The sequence below is a fragment of the Drosophila melanogaster genome, chromosome X (genome assembly GCF_000001215.4).
Source record: "Drosophila melanogaster chromosome X".
In the NCBI taxonomy this organism is placed as follows: Eukaryota; Metazoa; Arthropoda; class Insecta; order Diptera; family Drosophilidae; genus Drosophila; species Drosophila melanogaster.
The window spans coordinates 7132659-7151252 of record NC_004354.4 but is presented as its reverse complement, the minus strand read 5'-3'; the positions used below and the strand labels follow the sequence as shown (position 1 = coordinate 7151252).

The following is an 18594-nucleotide window of genomic DNA, read 5'->3' as shown; positions in this document are numbered from 1 at the left end:
TTCATTTGCTGCATATACTAAAACACATATAAAGTAGCATATACATATATGGACCCTCATGGGAATCACTATTCACATTCGATTGCTGGGGATAGTAAAGCAAGTGGTTGAATAAAACATTTACCATTAATTAAAAATGGAGATTTGAATAATTGCACCGAGAGTAGCTGTTTTTTTTTTATTCTCAGCAATTGATTCAATTTATTTAACTAAGTGATAACTTTAGTTATGATTATAATGCAGATATTTATAGAATTAAGTTAGGAACTCGTACTTTGTGTATATAATAGAAATAATAGTCTCCGCAGCTTTGGAATGATAGGAAAAAGGAATGAAATATATCTCAGAAAAGCCTTAGAGCTTGAGTTCTTTTGTCTGCAAAAGGACATCACGACTATATTGTGTCGATACCTATCTCAGGCCGCGACAAATTAGCCGTAGGAGTCGTGTCTTATCGCCATCGCAGCCAAATTAAGAGGACTTCACACCTCGCATGACCCGGCATCTCATCTCGAATGACTTAAATTGCCAAAAAGTCTCCGCACCTCAGACCTTTTTGGATCAGAAAGGGGCACGTAGGACCGAGATACGAAACCAAATGGAAAATTGGATTCCGAAAAAAGGGATGCGATTGGGTTAGGGGTTATGCAAAGTAGGTAGCCGCGACCGGATGTGCAATTTCAATGACTGTAATTTGAATATTCAAATTTCAGAGCGAACGTAGGAAAATAAGTATGTCGAACACAAATCAATTATTTGCGAAAATGATGGAAATTAGAATGCAAGCAATGCATCTGCACACGCAATAGAAATGGGAGAAAGGAAAGGGTGGGCTTTCACCGATCCCAAAATCGCATATATTGTATTGTGTGCAATGTTGCAAAAGGATAACAGCGAATGCGAATTTGCATATTTATTGATTTGAGTTATTCCATTTACTTTGAAGGGGGAGCGGGAAAGGGGATTTAATGACAAGGCATTTTGCCGCTACGAGTGTGACAACTTCCCGGGTTTTTGGTTTTCTGTTTTTTATTTTTTTTTTTATTCTGCATTGGTCCTGCAGAGAAATGCAAATTATAATGCCCGATCTCCTTCTCATCGCGCAGCTCTGCCTCATCATTATAATCTTTTATTCTTACTCTTTTTTCCGGGGTGGGACATGTATAGTTCGTAGAAAAAGGGGCACTGTTTAATCCCAACAGAAAAGCGTAGTGAAAACACAAGCCAAATATGCAAATTTCCATAAGGTTATTTTTTTTTTTTTGTGTTTCATTCACAGTGCGCTATTGATATTGAAAAACGTAAATTCGCATAACAGATGTCCTGTGTGAAGGATGTGCGTGCCTAACTGGCAAATGGAACCGAATCGAAATAATTCGGAGGGAATCCAAGGGGCAAAATCAGTCGTCAGTCGAAACCAAAGGATAACACATCGTTAGGCGGCTCCTCTTTGGCTAAATAAACAAACAAGGTACGCAATAAGGCATCATAAAATATATATTATTTTGGGATGATAAACAACAAAAAGCGCATCGTATGCCAATATAAGTATTCCTACGCTTTTAGAGGAATATTATTATCAAATTCTTTCACGAACTTCCAGTTTTGTTTTGCATTCGAGAAACTTTTCTGACTTTTGCCTGACTTAAGTTCTCTTACAATGGCTGTCAGGTTTTTTGAAGACCTCATGGGGCAGTCGAGAGAACCACGATCAGGCTCCACAATTTTGGGAATAAGGGAACAAAGGGGTTAAAGGGTGCCGGACAGGGGGAGAATCAAGAGAAATCAAGGACGACACAATCTGAATTAATGAAATGTGTGACGCCGAAAGGAAGCGAAGGCAGCGCTTGATTCACACGTTGACAGACGCAGGACACAGGACGCAGGACTTTCGTGGCGGAACGGGAAAAAGCACAGCCGGTTACGAGACCAATCCGAATCCGGATCCCGTTGCGTCAGCGATCCCGAACTGAGATTGTTTTCCAACTTCCTTTCGTCCGAACCACCCGTTGTGGAATTGTTTTAATATTCTATTTAAATCGGGAGAAAACGCAAATGAATGTCCTGCGGCGATTTGATCAGCGCACGTTTGTTTGTCAAACTTGGCAAAGTCTGCCAACAAATGCATGAACTTTTTTTTTTTGATTTCTAAAACTATTCTAAAAGAGTTCACAATCAAATATTACACAACCAAAGATGTAATAAATACGACTTCTTTCTATGTATATCATATATTGCATATATCTTTTTATGCAATTAAATAGAAAATGGAAAAATCAATTAATGTTATAAGCTCCACACCGTGATCGGCTTGAGCTCGATTGTAAAACGGATTTAACAAATGCCTACTTTTTACTTGGCCGCTAAAGCCGTCTCGCCCTCTTGTCCGTCGTTGTTTTAATAAATTAAATTCCGGAAAATCCACAGGAAGTCTGTCTGTGCATTTTTGCTTTCTGTTTGGGGGCGGAGGGGAAAAGGGGGCGTGGACAAGGAAAACGGCGAGCAAATGCAGTGGCAGCCATTCATTCTATCACTTCCTGGCTGCAGCAGAAAACGAAGCGACAGAAGCGCATGCCGACACGGACTTAATTTCATTTAAGGACTCTCCCGGTCTTGGTTTAACACACAGAAAGAAATCTATTCAAAATAAATAGATAGCAATTAATGCTACGAGCACAACGGAGTCTCTATTCTTGCAGATCGGTCTATCTATCCAAATACGTAAATTATAAGATTTATGCCCATATATGTAAATTGACCCATTTGAGCTGAAATTTATTCTCAGTGCGCCACCATCAATGGCAGGGCATAAAATAAATGTAATAAAAGATAAATACAAATGCACCACTGCTCAACAAGTGTTGTAAACGCCCACCGAGCAGCGCCAATAATCCAATCGAAGGAAGTCAGAAGGCAGGACCTCTTCTGCCATGAAAATCCCTCTTGATGACCAAACACGTGCCCCTCGCCAAAAGGTCCAGTCCCAGGAGGTCCTGCGTGTGTGCCCAAGTGCCAAGTGGCGAAGGTCACTGCCCAGCCAATTTCTGGGTTAATTTCGTGAAAAATGAAAAATTAATTGAGAAATAATGTTGACAGGCGCTGACCAACACGACCACCACCACCACCGTTAGGGGGATAGAAAAAGGACCGGATCCGTAGACCCCCTGCCTGCAGTGTCAATGGGCTGTCTAATCCCTATTGCACTTTGCCGCTCCGGCAAACAGGCACTCAATCGTCTTGAGGACACGTGCTGCTCCCGTCTTGCTCCTGACCAATGGTCAAAAGTTAAGTCGCCGCCAAGGCAATGTCGGCCATTTTGACCAGCTGACAAGCTGGGAAACAGCCCAGAGGTCAGCCATCATCATTATCACGCTTATAAGCCGGGTTACCCCAACTACCCAAGAGTAAGTACATATATAATATACATACATACATATATATGGGTGTGTATTTTTTCCCACCCTGACTGAGCAAATCAGGCCAAGCAATTGGTATGCAAATTGAAGTAAACTTCTTCCCCGATCGTTGTGCGTTTAATGAATTTGTACCGGTTTAAAAGTAGAAGTAGACGTAGAGGTTGAGGTTCAGGTTCAGGTTTCGGTATTCGACATTCGGCATTTGGCATTCGGTATTCGTGTTCCCAGAAAATGCAGGGGGTTGGTCAACATGGGTCATAGGGGTACGAGTGCGACTGGCCAGTGGTCAACTTGATTAGTGACCGGGCCCCGAGGTCGTCGAGGCAAATCGCAACCCCGGGATAATGAAGCGTGCTAGCAGCGGCACGGGGAGTGATCTCTTTGGTAAAAACATTGCATTTTTCACATTAAACAGAACATAAATCACGAAATTAATGGGGCGCTCGGCATGGAACATCATCCCTGGCTACATACAAATTGTGTGCAAACAGGGGCCAAATACAAACTGGACACTACGACAAAGTGGGCTGGGCACACGATCACAACATGGTTGCCATAATATGCTGAAAATATTTGACTTACTGCTTACATCCTTGTGCGGCATGAATTATTATCGAATTGGTTATCATCATCAGTGGGGTGGCTTGTTGTCCTCTAAATATTGTGCCCCCGTGGTCATCGTATATCATCGGATTAAACTCGAAACTGGGCGAAGCACATCTCTGGGGTCAAGTGATTATTATGGGGAAGAAATTGTACTGAGTTACCTATTAAGTTTTTAGCGTGACCAATATACACAATATGCATATACCAATTGAATGCTATCATTTAGCTGTAAGTCCGCAAGTCTTTCACAAACTGTGGGAAAATGGTCTTATCAGCCAGCCATTTCCACCGTTTTTCTCTGACAAATGTTGTTGACATTTGAACTAAAACCGTTTTCTTATAATATGGCAAATAATAATCCCTAGCCAGATGCTTAAAAAAAAAAAAAAAAGTACACACACAAAAAATGGCAAAACAAGGAAACTATGCCACTGACAGAGCTTATACGTCCTTTCTGCCTCAGCTGCTTGAACTGCTTGCGCCGGCGGCCACGCCCCCTCTGCCCCACCTACCGCCTAGCGCCCACATCACCTACGAGGGGAGAAGCTTGAGCACTTTTTTATTTACAAAAGCGAATGGCAAACAAGGAATAGCTGAGGGGAAACGAGTAAGAACACACACAAAATGTAATCCCAACGAAAAGTAAATTGTATTTCAGAGCAGACTTGTTGATGTACGTGTGTGAGTAAGCGAGCGTGTGTATGTAATACCCTACAGAAGCGGCATATCACTTTTGATATCAAGTACAGAAAATGAATTGTCTACTTTGTGAAATTGTACATTTTTTACTCTATATCAAATCACATTTTCATATTTTATCACATTACCTAAAACGTACTGTTTATTTCGTATAGGGTAATTTATAGGGCATGATTTGACAAGTCTAGGACTTTGTTGCTCACCCAAAGCCACTGAAAATCTTCTGTGGTCGCAGGGAATGGGAAATACCTAAAACTAAGTCCTCATCACGGATATGAGCAAGACAATGACAAGGAACGACTGAATTAGATGGGAATTACTTCTAAGCGAAGACAGCGACAACAACAACATCTATAAGTGGTTACCAAGCAATCTCTAGGTTTAGATTTTCCAGGGCAATAAACTGCAATCCAGTCAAATACAAAAAAGTATAAGCTATGTATTTTCAAACTTTTCAAACACACGGAATAGGCAAAAACAATGTAAATATGTAATGTACCTATTAAATTAAAAAACTAATATGCCACTAGTTTGGGTTAACAGTTGCACAAGACATACAGATTTTTATCGGTGCACCCACATTTGAAAAATGTAAACTATACTTTTGTAAAAAAAAAAAGCTTATTATTCAAAATTATATCATTGTTTTAACCATAACTTTGTTAATATGTAATCGAATTTTTAATGCCACGGCTCTTTTTTATCGTGGCTTCATTTCCTATCCAGTGGCATTCGCAGCTAACAAATTTTAAATTTGACCATTTTTCAAAAAAATTTGTCATAAAAATCTCAAAAAATTGAAAAAAAATTAAAATTTTCAAGTTTCAAAAAAAGTGATAGGGATTGTTAGCCGAGGTCGCAAGCTGCACAGAACTGTATGATTTTCAGTGGTGCCACTTATTTTGACGAAAATACAGTCAAAAAACCAACACAAAAATCAAACAAATTTATGCTTATTGTTAGTTAAAAACCATGAATCTTTTGTTCATATCTTTAAAAATACTAATTGAAACGTTGAATGTCATACCTTATTGATTTCGTGTCTTAAATTTCTATCGAATTGCATTTAAAATTTTTAAATCGGACAATTTACATTTTTTGCCATTTTTTGCAACATTTTATGATGTTGAAAAAGAACGCGAAAAGTTGCCAAAAAATAAATTTTTCAAGACCAACTTTTAAGTGATACGGATGGTTATTTGGGGTCGTAAGCTGCACAAAACAGTCTTTCTTTTTGCTTTCCGCCTTTTTTTGACCAAGTTACAACTATAAATGTCTAGCAGATATTCAGAGACAAGATACATTCGCATTGAAATTTAACAAAAATATTGATAAAGACCTCTGTGTATCAGTAATAATTCAGAAACGTTTGTATTGTCATCACAATCATTCCTTCCATCAAACTGTGGAAAACGTTGCTTGGAATGGGGACAGTGGTGAACAAGTGCCCGCCGAAAGATCCCCATCCGCGCTCCGCCAGCCATCGGTTGTACCGTTGTCGCATTTCCATATCAGGACTAATGGAACATTCCCGATGCTCTGGCATCCGTCCGACACACGACTATGTGTGTCCGACAGTTTTCGCTGCCACTCAAACCGCTCAGCCTCCCTCCGCGTGCGCCACCTCCATCTCTATTTTCCGTTCACTTGATGTTTTCCCGAGCTCACAAAGTCGATAAATATGTATACACATGTACACACACCCACTCACATGTAGCCGTATATATGTGTATGTACATACATATATATTTATATATATATATATATATATATATATATAGATGGGTGGACTTGGGTCCTGCTTTCCTCCCTCCACTTTCCCCCCGCAACTCGCTGCGAATTTGCTTTCCTGCTCCACAGCTGCACATGTCAGAGACTCGAACTTTTAGCAAAAGACTGTTTCGTCTGCTTCCGCTGTGGGTCCCTCGTCCCTCGTCCTTTCCCCCGCAAAATATTCAAGGGGTCCTCAGGTTTTCAGTCACTATCCGCTGTTTCGCCTAACGACCCATTCCCATTCCCATTCCCATGCCATAGCTAAGCATCTACCTCCATCTCGCAGGTCCTTTAACAGTCACCGATTTCTCTGCTACCAATAACAATGTGTTCTCTTTTCCCTCTGCCCTCCGGTTTCCTCCGCTGATTCCACATCTACTTCTATGGTCGAGTTAACTGCAGCGCATCTAAAGGATACTCGAGCACAAACGGCGAGATTCGCAATTACATGTTAGGGTTTTACTAGCGATTTCTTTAACAGCACATTAGTTATAATCAAAAATCATTCAAATTCATCAGAATTCATCATTTAAAAAAGGTAATCAAATATACTTAATATAATCAAAATACCAAAATGAAACATATGCCAAATATATCCTCAAAACATAAGTGTAGTGTAAAAGTATTAGGTAATTAACTAGAAAGTGAAATAGCAACGCATACGTCGTATGAAATAATTCCCAATAAATTGGGACTTGGGCTTTCATTTAAGCATCAGTTGATGAATGATGATAACCTATCTACTGAAACCAAATGGAAACGGCGGTAAAAACAAAGGAAACAAAACGCTTTGAGCCATACGATGCAATGGGAAAGTCATCAAAGAAACACAAGAACAGAGAAACTCAAAGGCATAATAAGACATTTTGGAAATTGTGGAAATTTACAAGTTAGTTAGAAATCTCCTCCGACTTCCGTTTCTTCACTCGGCCCACATACAATCGCACATTTGGATGTATGCAAAGCAGTTAGTACATACTATATGGCGAAAAAGTGGGAGTGATGAGGTGGGCTCAAAAAGGATTTTAGATCCTATTTTCCCATGGAGTGTAAGGACGTCAGTCGGTTTGCCACCGCACGAATTTCGAAACTTTTCCCAGACACACGCAAAACACACACACACACAGAAATTTTCATTTGTGTGCGCATGTGTGTGTCTTTGTGATTTGAATTAAACTTTGCAACTCACACACACACGCACACACATGCACGCGAAGAAACACATCCTGTGTGTACACACACGTATGGAGAATTTTCCTGCAGACAACAAAAGGTCCCAAAAATGGTGGAAAGGGGCAGATGATGAGGAAGTGGGTGGCTGGCGGTGGCAAAGGACATAGACTTGGATGGACGGCGCAATGGAACTTTTCTGCTGGCTCCTTTATATATGTGGTCGTGTGTTTTTCGAATGGCTGGTGGGGGGGGGGGGTAACATTTTCCACTTATGTCCTATGTCCTTTGTGCCACTCCCCATTCGCCGCCCCCCCCCCCACTCCGCGTTCAACCCTTTTTTGGGAAGTTTTGCTTCAAAGCTTTGTTGTCTTCGAGAAAGGCGAGGTACATACACACATATGTATGTACTAGTATGTATTTGGGCTTGCAAGTAAAACTCGAAGATATCCTGAAAAAGAGCCCTGTGACAGCTCTTGTGGTCTGCCAGCGACATTTGAACATTCATTTTACTTATTTGGGCACATGCTTCACTGTACCGCAATCCGAGCGAGTTAACGATGGTCCAACCCCAAATCCTTAAATACAAGTCGTTCGTTATTTCAACGTTTTCCAGTTTCATAAGTTTGTGGATTTCTTAAAATATATCCACCTATTTACCTTTGAAAATATATATATTTCTATACACTAACAGCTGTGGTCAAAATATTAAAGTACGGTCAACTGTAGTCTTTACTTTTTGAACAGTAAGTCACTATCAGAAAAATAGATTTTTAAATAACTAAAGAAATCGTATAAAACAACTGAATTGTTATTCCTCTTATATTTACAAAGCATTTGAGGCAACCTTAAAATCAGCAGAATTATTTTTGGGACCCCAGCTGTTAGCATCCAAGAACGCCAAACGCCATCGCCCTTTAGATGAAATCAATAATCCAGACGCACCTGACTCCCGGCCAACAAAAGCCCAGCGATGGTCATTTTGGCCATAACTGTACATTAACCCCCATCGACATAAGGTTTCTTGGGGGAAGGAACGAGCTGAAGCCCAGAAAGGAAACGAACGGACCCAGACGCATAAACAACTCCAGACGAGCAGGAAATCAGTGGACTATTTTTGGGGTTTTCGAAACAGTGGAAGGATACTTCGCGTCCATATTTCACCCTAACCGGTTTCATTTGGGGATGGGCAAGTGGGGAGGCAGGGACATCGATGGACTGTCGACGGGAAAGTGGCGAGCGGGAGATAAGTAATAAATATATTTCACGTCAGCCCGGTCTGAAGACCAGGACTTGTGCCCCCAAGGACCCAAAGTTCTGGTGTCCTGCCACCATCTCCTGCTCGCGATAAACAAAGTTCGGCGTGTCCAAGTTTTCGTGTGACGCGACCGCGAAAAGCGGTAACAATAAATACACGCCCTGTCATCCTTTTTCGCATGCCCCCCAACCCCGCTATCGAAACTCTTCCTGTTGTGTCCTTGGTCCTTGGTTCGTGGTCCTTGGTCCTTTTCAGAGGCAATGTCCTGCGCATGGACAGCAGACATTTGCCGCGAGTTAGCCCATGGACTTGCCTCCAAAAATAGCAAGAGAGCTTCATGCAGATTACTGAATACACTGCACAAAAACCCAAGCACCAATAGAATTAAACTATTTTATTTGCTGTTATCCATTAACCATTACTTGTAATGTCATCCTTTTACGATGTGACCCATTGGTAATCATATTATTATGTCCAGCCAGCTTTCTTAACAAATTCCTCTCAGTGCTGGGCAGCCAAGATGACGAGCCACATCTCGCGACGCCAACTCGCCCTTGAATCATTTCAATTTGATGTAAATTGACATTACATTGCCGTGGGTGGCACAGGGCCCCCTGTTGAAGGAATTTCATGACGGGGTGGGTTGAAAAACTCAATAACTATCGGCGTCGGAAGGATGGAAAATGAAGGGGGACGGGAAACTGGGTGGCAAATAGAAAGCGAATCGAAGGCGATGACTCTGCGCCCTGGCCACGGGGCAGCCACGCGTTGACTGACAGCCCCCATGGTAACAGTTCAGGGATCTGGGATCTGGGATCTGGAAATTGGTCAGGGGAAAATCAGAACGGGGAGGCGGAAAATCAGGAGGGCAGGAGAGCCCAGACAGCGGCAAACAGCAAACAAAACCAAACATAGACAGCACCGCCATGCAACTTCAGTCCAGACTTTCGACCACCATTATACATATATATTTTATTTATATATGTATATGTACATGTAAATAGCGGGTGGGAAATACAAAATGGCCGTCCTGGCTAGACCTTTGTCCAGCAGGAAAATCAAATTGCGAGTGAAAACTTTCCACCAAGCCAAAGCCGGAAAAATGCCGGAAAATTCGCAAGAATTCAACCAGAAATATGGACGCAAATTGGTTATAATAAAAACTCAGGAAAAAAGGTTGCGCCCCCAAGGTATTATAAGTACTTATGTAGCGAGATATCCCCAAAACCAAATTAAATCAAATTCCACATTATCTGCTTCGTGTTTAGCAGCCCCGAGGAAAACCAGTGAAGCCATCTTGGTTGTTGACCTTTAGGAAATATAAGCCACAAAAAGGGGAGCTATAACTACAAATATTTTCACACTTTTCAGTCAGTGCACTCTGTAATTATGGCTTAGAAAATTACAGAACAACAACGATTAGGAATGGGCTGTTTATATTTAGAATGGCAAACTAATCAAATCAAAATGGATTTCTCCTTCGGAATCTAAATCCATCCAAATATTAATGTTGCACATGCAAAGTAATTAATATATCTTATTTATAGTTGAGCCCATTTTAAGCTACTCTTAAGTTAGTCACAATCCCCCAGTGGTCCCCCCCCCAGTGGTCTAACAAAGTGGATACAGTAATACGAAATCCTTGTTCCGGGGTTAGTCAGGACATCCCCCGAACCCACGAACCCCCATGATATTTCACTCCTGCGAAAATTTTAAAAGGGTTGCCAGCACACAGCGGCAATCTTTGGTTTCTTGATTAAAAAAGTAATTAGAAAACTAAATGAAAGTTTTACGCAATGAGCGAAGAGTGTGCGGGGGAGTGTGAAATGTGTGTGGCGTGGAGAGAGGGAAGTGTGTGTGGGGGGGGGGGGGCTGGGGCGCCAAACAAAGTTTTTCGGGTAAAATGGGTAAATAATGTAAACCGAAATGACTGTACATGCGAGCAGTAGTTATTCACACCCCCCCCCCCCCCCACACACACACACGCATGCCTTTTGTTCTCGAGGATGTGGAAAAGGATGCGAGTAGGAGGAAGCTCACCCCTTTCGCCGTTTTGGGTGAGGAATGTGTCCTGTAGGGTTCACTACATAGCCAAATGAACACATACGAGCACATATGCACATACATACACATACATTGCATGTGTGTGCACGTGTGTGTGTGTGCCAAGGGGGTGGTGGTTGGTTGGTCACATGGTGGGTGGGCGGCTGTTCGACTGGGCGGCTGGGTGGTTGGGTGCTTTTGGGTGGTTCTTGCCCCGGCACATACGCTCGCGCAATAAATGTTTTCGAATGTCATTTGCTGCAAAGATGGCGACCATTAATATGGAACGAAAGGATTTGTTTTAATTTTGTTGCCCGTAGCAAAGTTGCGATATATGTATGTATGTATTGTTCAACAATAGTTGAGGGGGCGCTGTGCTCCCCACAAACCCTCTCCACACATGCGAAAATTACGAAACTCACAACAATATACACATACATACATATACATAGATCTATGTGTGGAGCTTACATATGTAAGTAGGTGGAGTCGCTGCGCCTTAGATTGAGTAATTAAATGGCAAAAATGTTGAATTGCATTCACTTCTTGGATTGGTAATGGTCCCTAAATGCAGTTGCGGAATTCTGGTACATTAGGCGTGGCTTGTTTTAATCTGAACTGAAGCCACAGAATTAATCGAGAATTAAACACATAGTACGTAACCTGGACAAAATATTCAAAATTAGATAGATAATAATAGGAAAATCTTTGGCTGATTTTTTGATTATAATTTGCTTATTTTCTGCGAAGCAAAGACCAATGACCAATTAATTTAAGAATACGCCGCAGTGGATATCATGTGTACATATAAATCCACTCATTAATTCCCCCGTTAGGCGTGGGGATGTTTGCTTTTCCGTCAAGGATAAGAACGCATTATGTATGGCTATGTGGACGTTACCCCGGCAACATTTAAGCCCCTTTCGAGGACCCAACCCCCCGATATAAAGATGGTGCGTGCCTGTTGTCCCATAACGGATATTTGCGTTGTCATATCAAAGTCCCATATGGCCCGTAAACGGCGGCGCAAAGTGTCATCAAAGCCTAGAGGCGAATCGCATACAAGCAAGCAGCGGCCCAAATACATACACAGATGTATCTATGTATGCATGATTGTATATGTATTGAGAGGCGAACGGACATATAGAGAGAGGCTTGGGGTACAACGCGAGATGTGATAATAAAATACAAAACCAATAAAGGAAAAAGCTCTTTACACTTCACTTGCTCACCAAGAGTCGTTTGGGTTCCAGGGATCCTGGGTGTTCGTTCCCCCGGCCATATAATACCATTCTTAGGATGGGTGCCGCGACTTCCGCCGCACGTCAGAAAACGAGAAAAGGCCTACGGTTATTCCAATGAATTCGCGGGCCTGGCCAAAAAGAAAACCCCCATCTCGCTTAGCCAACGGTGCGTTACTTTCCACTTTCCTGGGCGGAAAGGGGGCATTGCCAAGGGACGGTGGAACGGGGACGGGTGGTGGGAGGGACTCATCTGGATCATCATTTTTTATTTTCCGCCTGAGCCCCGGCAGGCGAATGTGGAAAAGTACCCAACTCGACCAAATGCCAATGATGGCTGGCCCTCACCGCCGAACGTCCTTAAAAAGTGTATACGTGTATGTGCCACTTTTATATTCGCTATCAGCCATTTAGCCACACTCACACTCGGAATGGGGAAATAAAATACACTGAGAAAATGTGGCCATTCTATTTGAAATGATTCTAAGCGTGCTCTATAAATAGAAAATCATACATTCTAACAACACATAATACAATAATAAAACAAGTAAAATTGAATAGAGCATGTTTCAATACCCTTTTCTCGCGGTGCACCCACCCACAGCCGACTTCCTCCCCCGATTTTCCCCCTGGTTAAAGTACACATTCATATGTCACCTCCGACCGAAACTCCACCGCCTCCGTCCGTTTTTTACGGCCGTACTTTCGTCCTTTGGCTTGTCCGCCCGCCCCGCCCCGCACCATCCCGCCGTCAACTGTCAAGTTTAGTGATGCCTGCCTGGCTGTCAAGGATATACACACGCACATATATACGCTTCAGGATAATATAATGCACGGCATCTGTTTTGGAAACGGGGGAATGGGGCGCCATGCCCAACCCCCACGACTTCCGCCCTTTTCGGATGGCCTGCCAACCGATAACAATGGAATATATCGAAAATCAATACCAACAACGATCAGTCTATCTCGTTGCGGAAAAGTTTCCCAACAACAATGGCAGCCCACAAAATACAACTAATCGAATGGATGGATAAAAGGAAAGCAACAAATAAGTTTCATTTTCTAGAACTTACCTGAAAATCACACCGTTTGTTATTTTTAATCCACGCGCACAAACCGTAATTTAATTATAAGCACTAATAAAACGCGACACGTGCGCAAACATATGAATTTCCGTATTAAATCACACTAATCACAGCAAAAAAGGAAAAGAAAACTGAATTTTACCGTAACCGTAACAGTTTACCGTTACACATTTCGGCGAAATTTGTGTGTATACCTGTTTACGCGCAGACGCGATCACTTGCGATAATCACGGCGAACTAATTGCAGCCATTTATTGAGCACCGCAGCAAGCTGAAATTGTAATAAGAGAGCGAGTGCAGTGAGACGCCCAACGAATTAGGTGAAACAATCGGAGAGCGAACAAGTTGAAAACGGTAAACTTGCTCTGGATGAGATCATTTTTCTGTTATTCCTTCTTCTTATTCTATTTTTCGCATTGAAAGACCGAAAATGTGCGCAGTTACAAGAGCAATAATAAAGTTAATGCGTAATTTATTAAAATTTTAATATTTAACTACTATTTATTAGTATTTACTATATTAGTTTTTACACTATTTATGAGTTTATGATTTTCTTCTATTTTTGTTATAGGTATGTATGTATATGTTTGTATGTATATAAGCTTGATTACCTGATAAGTACTTACCAACCTGCTTACCCCATTTGGCATCCATTTAGTCAGCCAGCCACCCGCTCTCCCTCCCCCCACCCTAAAAAAAAAAAGAAAACCCGTAAGCGTTTGCCAGTTGCCATTTGACCTGCGTTTTTGCACCATCTCCCCACCACACCCCCCCGCCACCAACGCCCACGAATCAAAAAAGAAACCACTCACCTCTGCAACCCCCTGTAAAATTTTATCTGAAAGGGTGTTTACCTTTAACGCGTGGTATGCGCGATATGGTCGCTTGTGGGTGGATTGGATGGTTGGAGTGGGTCCTTGTTGGTCCTGGACAGCTTCTGGGTGAATTTTTGAATATATTATATATGCAAAGTATTCGTGAATTGGTTTTTTCGCTTATCCAACTGCCAATTTTCTATATAGAATGTGAGAGTGAGCCGCCTGTCGCAGTTATCTTATGGCAATTTCGCAAAGAGGGCTCACGGCCCATTTTGCACACAGAGAACCAAAAAAAAAAAATACATACACACACACACACACACACACACAAAATAAAACACCAACCCACCCACCACCCATCAACTTTTAACCCCCCCAAGGTCTCAGCTTTTGACGTCAATATCGCCTGTTATTTAAAATGGGTTTCGTTGTTGTTGTTGTTTGGGCTGTTATTGTTACGCTTACGCTTTGCAAAAAAAAAAAAAAATGAAACGACAAAGGGGAGGGGCTGTAAATCCCAAAAAAAAAACCGAAGAAGACTTGGTGCGGAAGCCAAAGATAACATTTTTGCACAATTCTCTGGTGTCATTTCCATGCACATGCCAATTGATGTGTTTTTACTTTCACCGTCTTCCACAACCTCATCCAGAACCCCCCCCCCCAGGAAATTCTTCCACACCCCCTAAATTTTCACCCTTGGCAACTGCCAAACGGAGGAAGAAGAAGAGATTCGGGAGCTTAAGCTATTGCCCAATGTATTTATGGAATAACAAATGCCCTGAGGTACAAGCAAATATTTTAAAAATACTTTTCTCCTCACAAGATGTCAAAATAATTTCGTCGATTTTTTAAGGATCAAAAAGCATTAGTTCTGAAGAGGATCAACGAACTATTAGGATATTTAGTTAATTAACTATAGATATATATATTTTATGTATGATCAAATTTTATCTTCGATAGTTTTACTTTATGAACACGAAACCTTAGCTATTTACCAGCTCCCTTATATTATGTCTAAAATCCCGGGTAACTGAAACCCTCATTGGCAATTACAATTACCAATCCGAATCACATTGCGGATTGCTTATGTAACTCGATAAGAATGGGAAATAAAGTGCAGAAAGGAACCGTTCGATAAGCCATGGATGATGGGGTCAAAGGTCGCGGGGAATAACGCAGTTCCAATTCGTCCATAGGCTCCAAGTGGCACTCCACATGTCCCACGAACTCACTGGCTAAAGTAAATGAAAACTCAATTGATTTATGATACATTTTCCAAAGCGAACAACTCACTTCGTCCTGTTTTTTTGCATACTTTTTTGTTTTTTCTTGTTTTTTGGGCCACTTGCGAGTCACGTTTAGATTTATTACCTTTAACATTTCTCGCCGCTAACAAGTTTATCCCGGCGATGAGGGGTTAAAGAAGTGGGGTGGGGTGCTGGAGGTGGTGTGCATACAAAGCGAGTGCATAAATGCTAACGAACTAACTAACCCACGACGACTCTCCATGACTGACTATCCATGTATCTGGAGGATTCATGTGTGTGCCGGTCCTCAAGGCTGGACCCAGTTACTCAAGGCCCCAACCAAAATACACTTAACTAAGCTTATGAAGGATTTGAATATTAAATGATTTATATATATACATATATAGAATATGTTTAATCAAGTTGGTAATAATAGAATATATAAAGCGTGTAAAAATACTGACATTTATCTGATTTGAAACAAATTGTGGATTAGTTAACTTGTAAGACTCCACCTCAAAGAATTTTCAAAGACTGTGATGTCCAACATTTGATTGAAGGTCCACCCTAGCGTAGATTTGCGCGAGTGTGTGTGTGTGTGTGTGTGTGTGTATCCACTATAAACGTCGTCGTCAATCACATGTCAGGCAACACGCTTTGCGGTGTTTCATTTTTGTGCGAGGATCTCGACGGGTGGGCAGATGCGGGCTGAAATGGGGACTGAAAGGGAAGCTGGGGCGACTTCAGGGGATACTGTCGTGGGGACAGTCGAATACATATGGGATAGAGACAGCGACCGAGTGAAGAGGGAGAGCGAGCATTAACGCGATAGAGAGAGGGAGCGAGGAAAGGAGTAGTATGTATATGTGATGGCAATCCTTATGTGCCGCGCCTGCTACATATGTATGCCCCCCATGTATATGTGTGTGTGTGAATAGTATTGCTCTTTTGTCCTAGTTGGGTCCTTGCTAACCGCAACCACCACCCACCCAACCAGCAGAGCACCAGACCACCGCCCAGCCATGTCCTCCACGGCCCTGCTCCTTTTTTAGCCAGGACTCGAACTGAGGACAGCGCTGAGCATTCCTGTCGCTTCCACTCATGTAAGCAAAATAAGTGAAGGAGCTAAAAACAACAAAAAGAAAAAAGGAGGAAAAACAAAACGAAGAAGAAAGTAAAAAACAAAAAAAGAAAACCAGTGAGAGAAAGGGAAAAAGGCAAAAGGAGACCGCTGGCAAGGACCAGACACAGATGCCAGGCACCACCTGGACGGACTTAACTGCCATTTCTTGCAAATATCCGAAGGAACCCAGCTCCTTCCACTTCGATGTGGCAGCGCTTTTGCACTGCAATTAAAATCGATCATACAAAAATCGATCATACAAAAATCGATCATACAAAAGTCGATCATACAAAAATCGATTATACAATTAAATTGATTAACTCAATTGAAACTTGCGTAACATTTTAGTTTAGCGCATAATCACTTTAACACTGTAAAATCCCAAATAAGAAGACTTTACTCGTTGAGTTTTTGTAAGAAACTGATTTTATTTGGAATTATCTTCGGTTTAAATAGGTGACATGAGAATCGCATCTTAAAGTAAATGGCCTACGCAGAGGCCTAAGTAAATAGTCCCCGCCTTATCGAGGTCCCACGCTCGGGCACATCTGCCTATCTTGAGCGGCGAGGACCTTATCTGTGGTCTCCCACTAAGGGACTATTTTAGGAGGCGGGGAACGATCTCAAGTGACTGACTCATGTAGTGTGCACTTAAATTACATGTTTTTGAGCAATGCACCCATGTCGCCTTAGATAACAAAATCCTAAATATAATTTATCGCTCTCGATTCATTTACATAAGATATGAACGGAGCCCAAAATTGTAAGTCTTTAAATATATTCGTGTTCATGTGTGAACATTCTGCCAAAGGGCCAGCAAGCTGAGATGTACATTAGTATATTAGTTGCATTTATAACAGTAGTGGACTGTATTTATTTGATATATGTTCATTTATTTTGCAACTAAGATTTCAATGGGCCTAGTTTTTCTGGCTTTTAATTTTATTGGATTACAATTATGGTTTATATTATTTTTAATTCAACAATTTGTACTCAATTAACTTATTTTAAACATTTTGCTTTTTCTATGTAGAAGTACATTTTCTATTAGTGGACTGTATATTTTTATTTGTTATATTATTTTATTGTTTATTTACTATTGATATTTATAGTACTGGCAACGGACCTGCAAAGGTTATTGCTTGCATTCTTTGTTGCACAGCACATTTCCGTATGAAATATATTATTAATACTATCATTAGTATTAAAGCAATAATTAATCCAGCATGTCCGGAAATATGATGGAAATGTAAATCTTTCAATTTTTGATGGTTCTCTTTCATAAATTTAATTTCATTATTCAATCGTTCAAATTCCTCAGTATGATTTAATATTGATAGTTTCAGCGGATCCCAAATAATCTTCGGCACTCCACTAACTTCTCCTATATAAGGTGTTGATAATAATTCTTCACTTTCGGACTGAATGTTATGGTGGGCAACTAGAATTTTATCGTCGGTTCTTGCCGTACAATATGGCGCAATGCTTAAAACTCCTTGCTGAGGCAAATCAAACAATTCAATTTGAGAGCCAGTACATTGCAGACGGACTTTTGAATTCGCAGGAACCTTAAACAACCAACTACTTTTCTTTTCTAACTCTACCCAGTAACTTTTAGAGTCGACTACTGTTTTATAGATGCAGTTCGCCGCTTTATCTGGCTTTAGAGGCTGAATCTCACATGCATTATCATTCGCTGAATTCCAGGGCCAACTTCCTTTGCATATTCTCTTATTTAGTTGCCATTTCTGACATTGATTTAATGTGGCTTCCGTCATTATGTGATAGGAATCTATCTCAAAATTATAAATTAAATATTCGGACGTTGTATGCACCATTATTATCCGATCTTCATTTCGAATTGGCACCGGAATAAGCCTGAACAATTTGGATGGATGCCTGCTAAACAGAGGCACTTTTGCACTAATGATCAATTTATCGTCGATGAATAAACCCCTGGCTGTTAACAGTGTATACACCTCCTTAAGTTCCGTACCTGACCGTTTTCCTGGAATTACTAGGTTCTCCGAAAGACTCTGCTGAATTTTGGCAATTTCTTTTTTAAGCTGATTTGGCCTGAGAATATTTGTATTTAGCCTACCGTGATTAATATCA

General features: G+C 41.3%; 1 protein-coding gene and 2 long non-coding RNA genes across 4 annotated transcripts in view, besides 1 other annotated feature; 1 reads left to right on the top strand and 2 right to left on the bottom strand.

Annotated features, from left to right (window-relative positions):
* The window catches only part of Cph (Chronophage), a 104210-nt gene extending 90680 nt beyond the window's left edge, over window positions 1-13530 (bottom strand). For both annotated transcript variants that reach the window (NM_001103429.5, NM_132157.2), the window contains exon 1: window positions 13280-13530. The gene's annotated coding sequence lies outside the window, so the exon portion shown is untranslated. The remainder of the gene's footprint in view (window positions 1-13279) is intronic.
* On the top strand, window positions 1403-5653 carry lncRNA:CR32730 (long non-coding RNA:CR32730). Its single transcript, NR_002102.2, has 3 exons — window positions 1403-1471; window positions 2786-3404; window positions 4486-5653. It is a non-coding gene; the product is annotated as a long non-coding RNA:CR32730 (long non-coding RNA).
* Window positions 13531-15772: 2242 nt separating the features above from the next.
* Window positions 15773-16736, bottom strand: lncRNA:CR46245 (long non-coding RNA:CR46245). Its single transcript, NR_133516.1, has one exon. It is a non-coding gene; the product is annotated as a long non-coding RNA:CR46245 (long non-coding RNA).
* Window positions 16737-16851: 115 nt separating this feature from the next.
* Window positions 16852-18594: part of a mobile genetic element that runs on past the window's edge.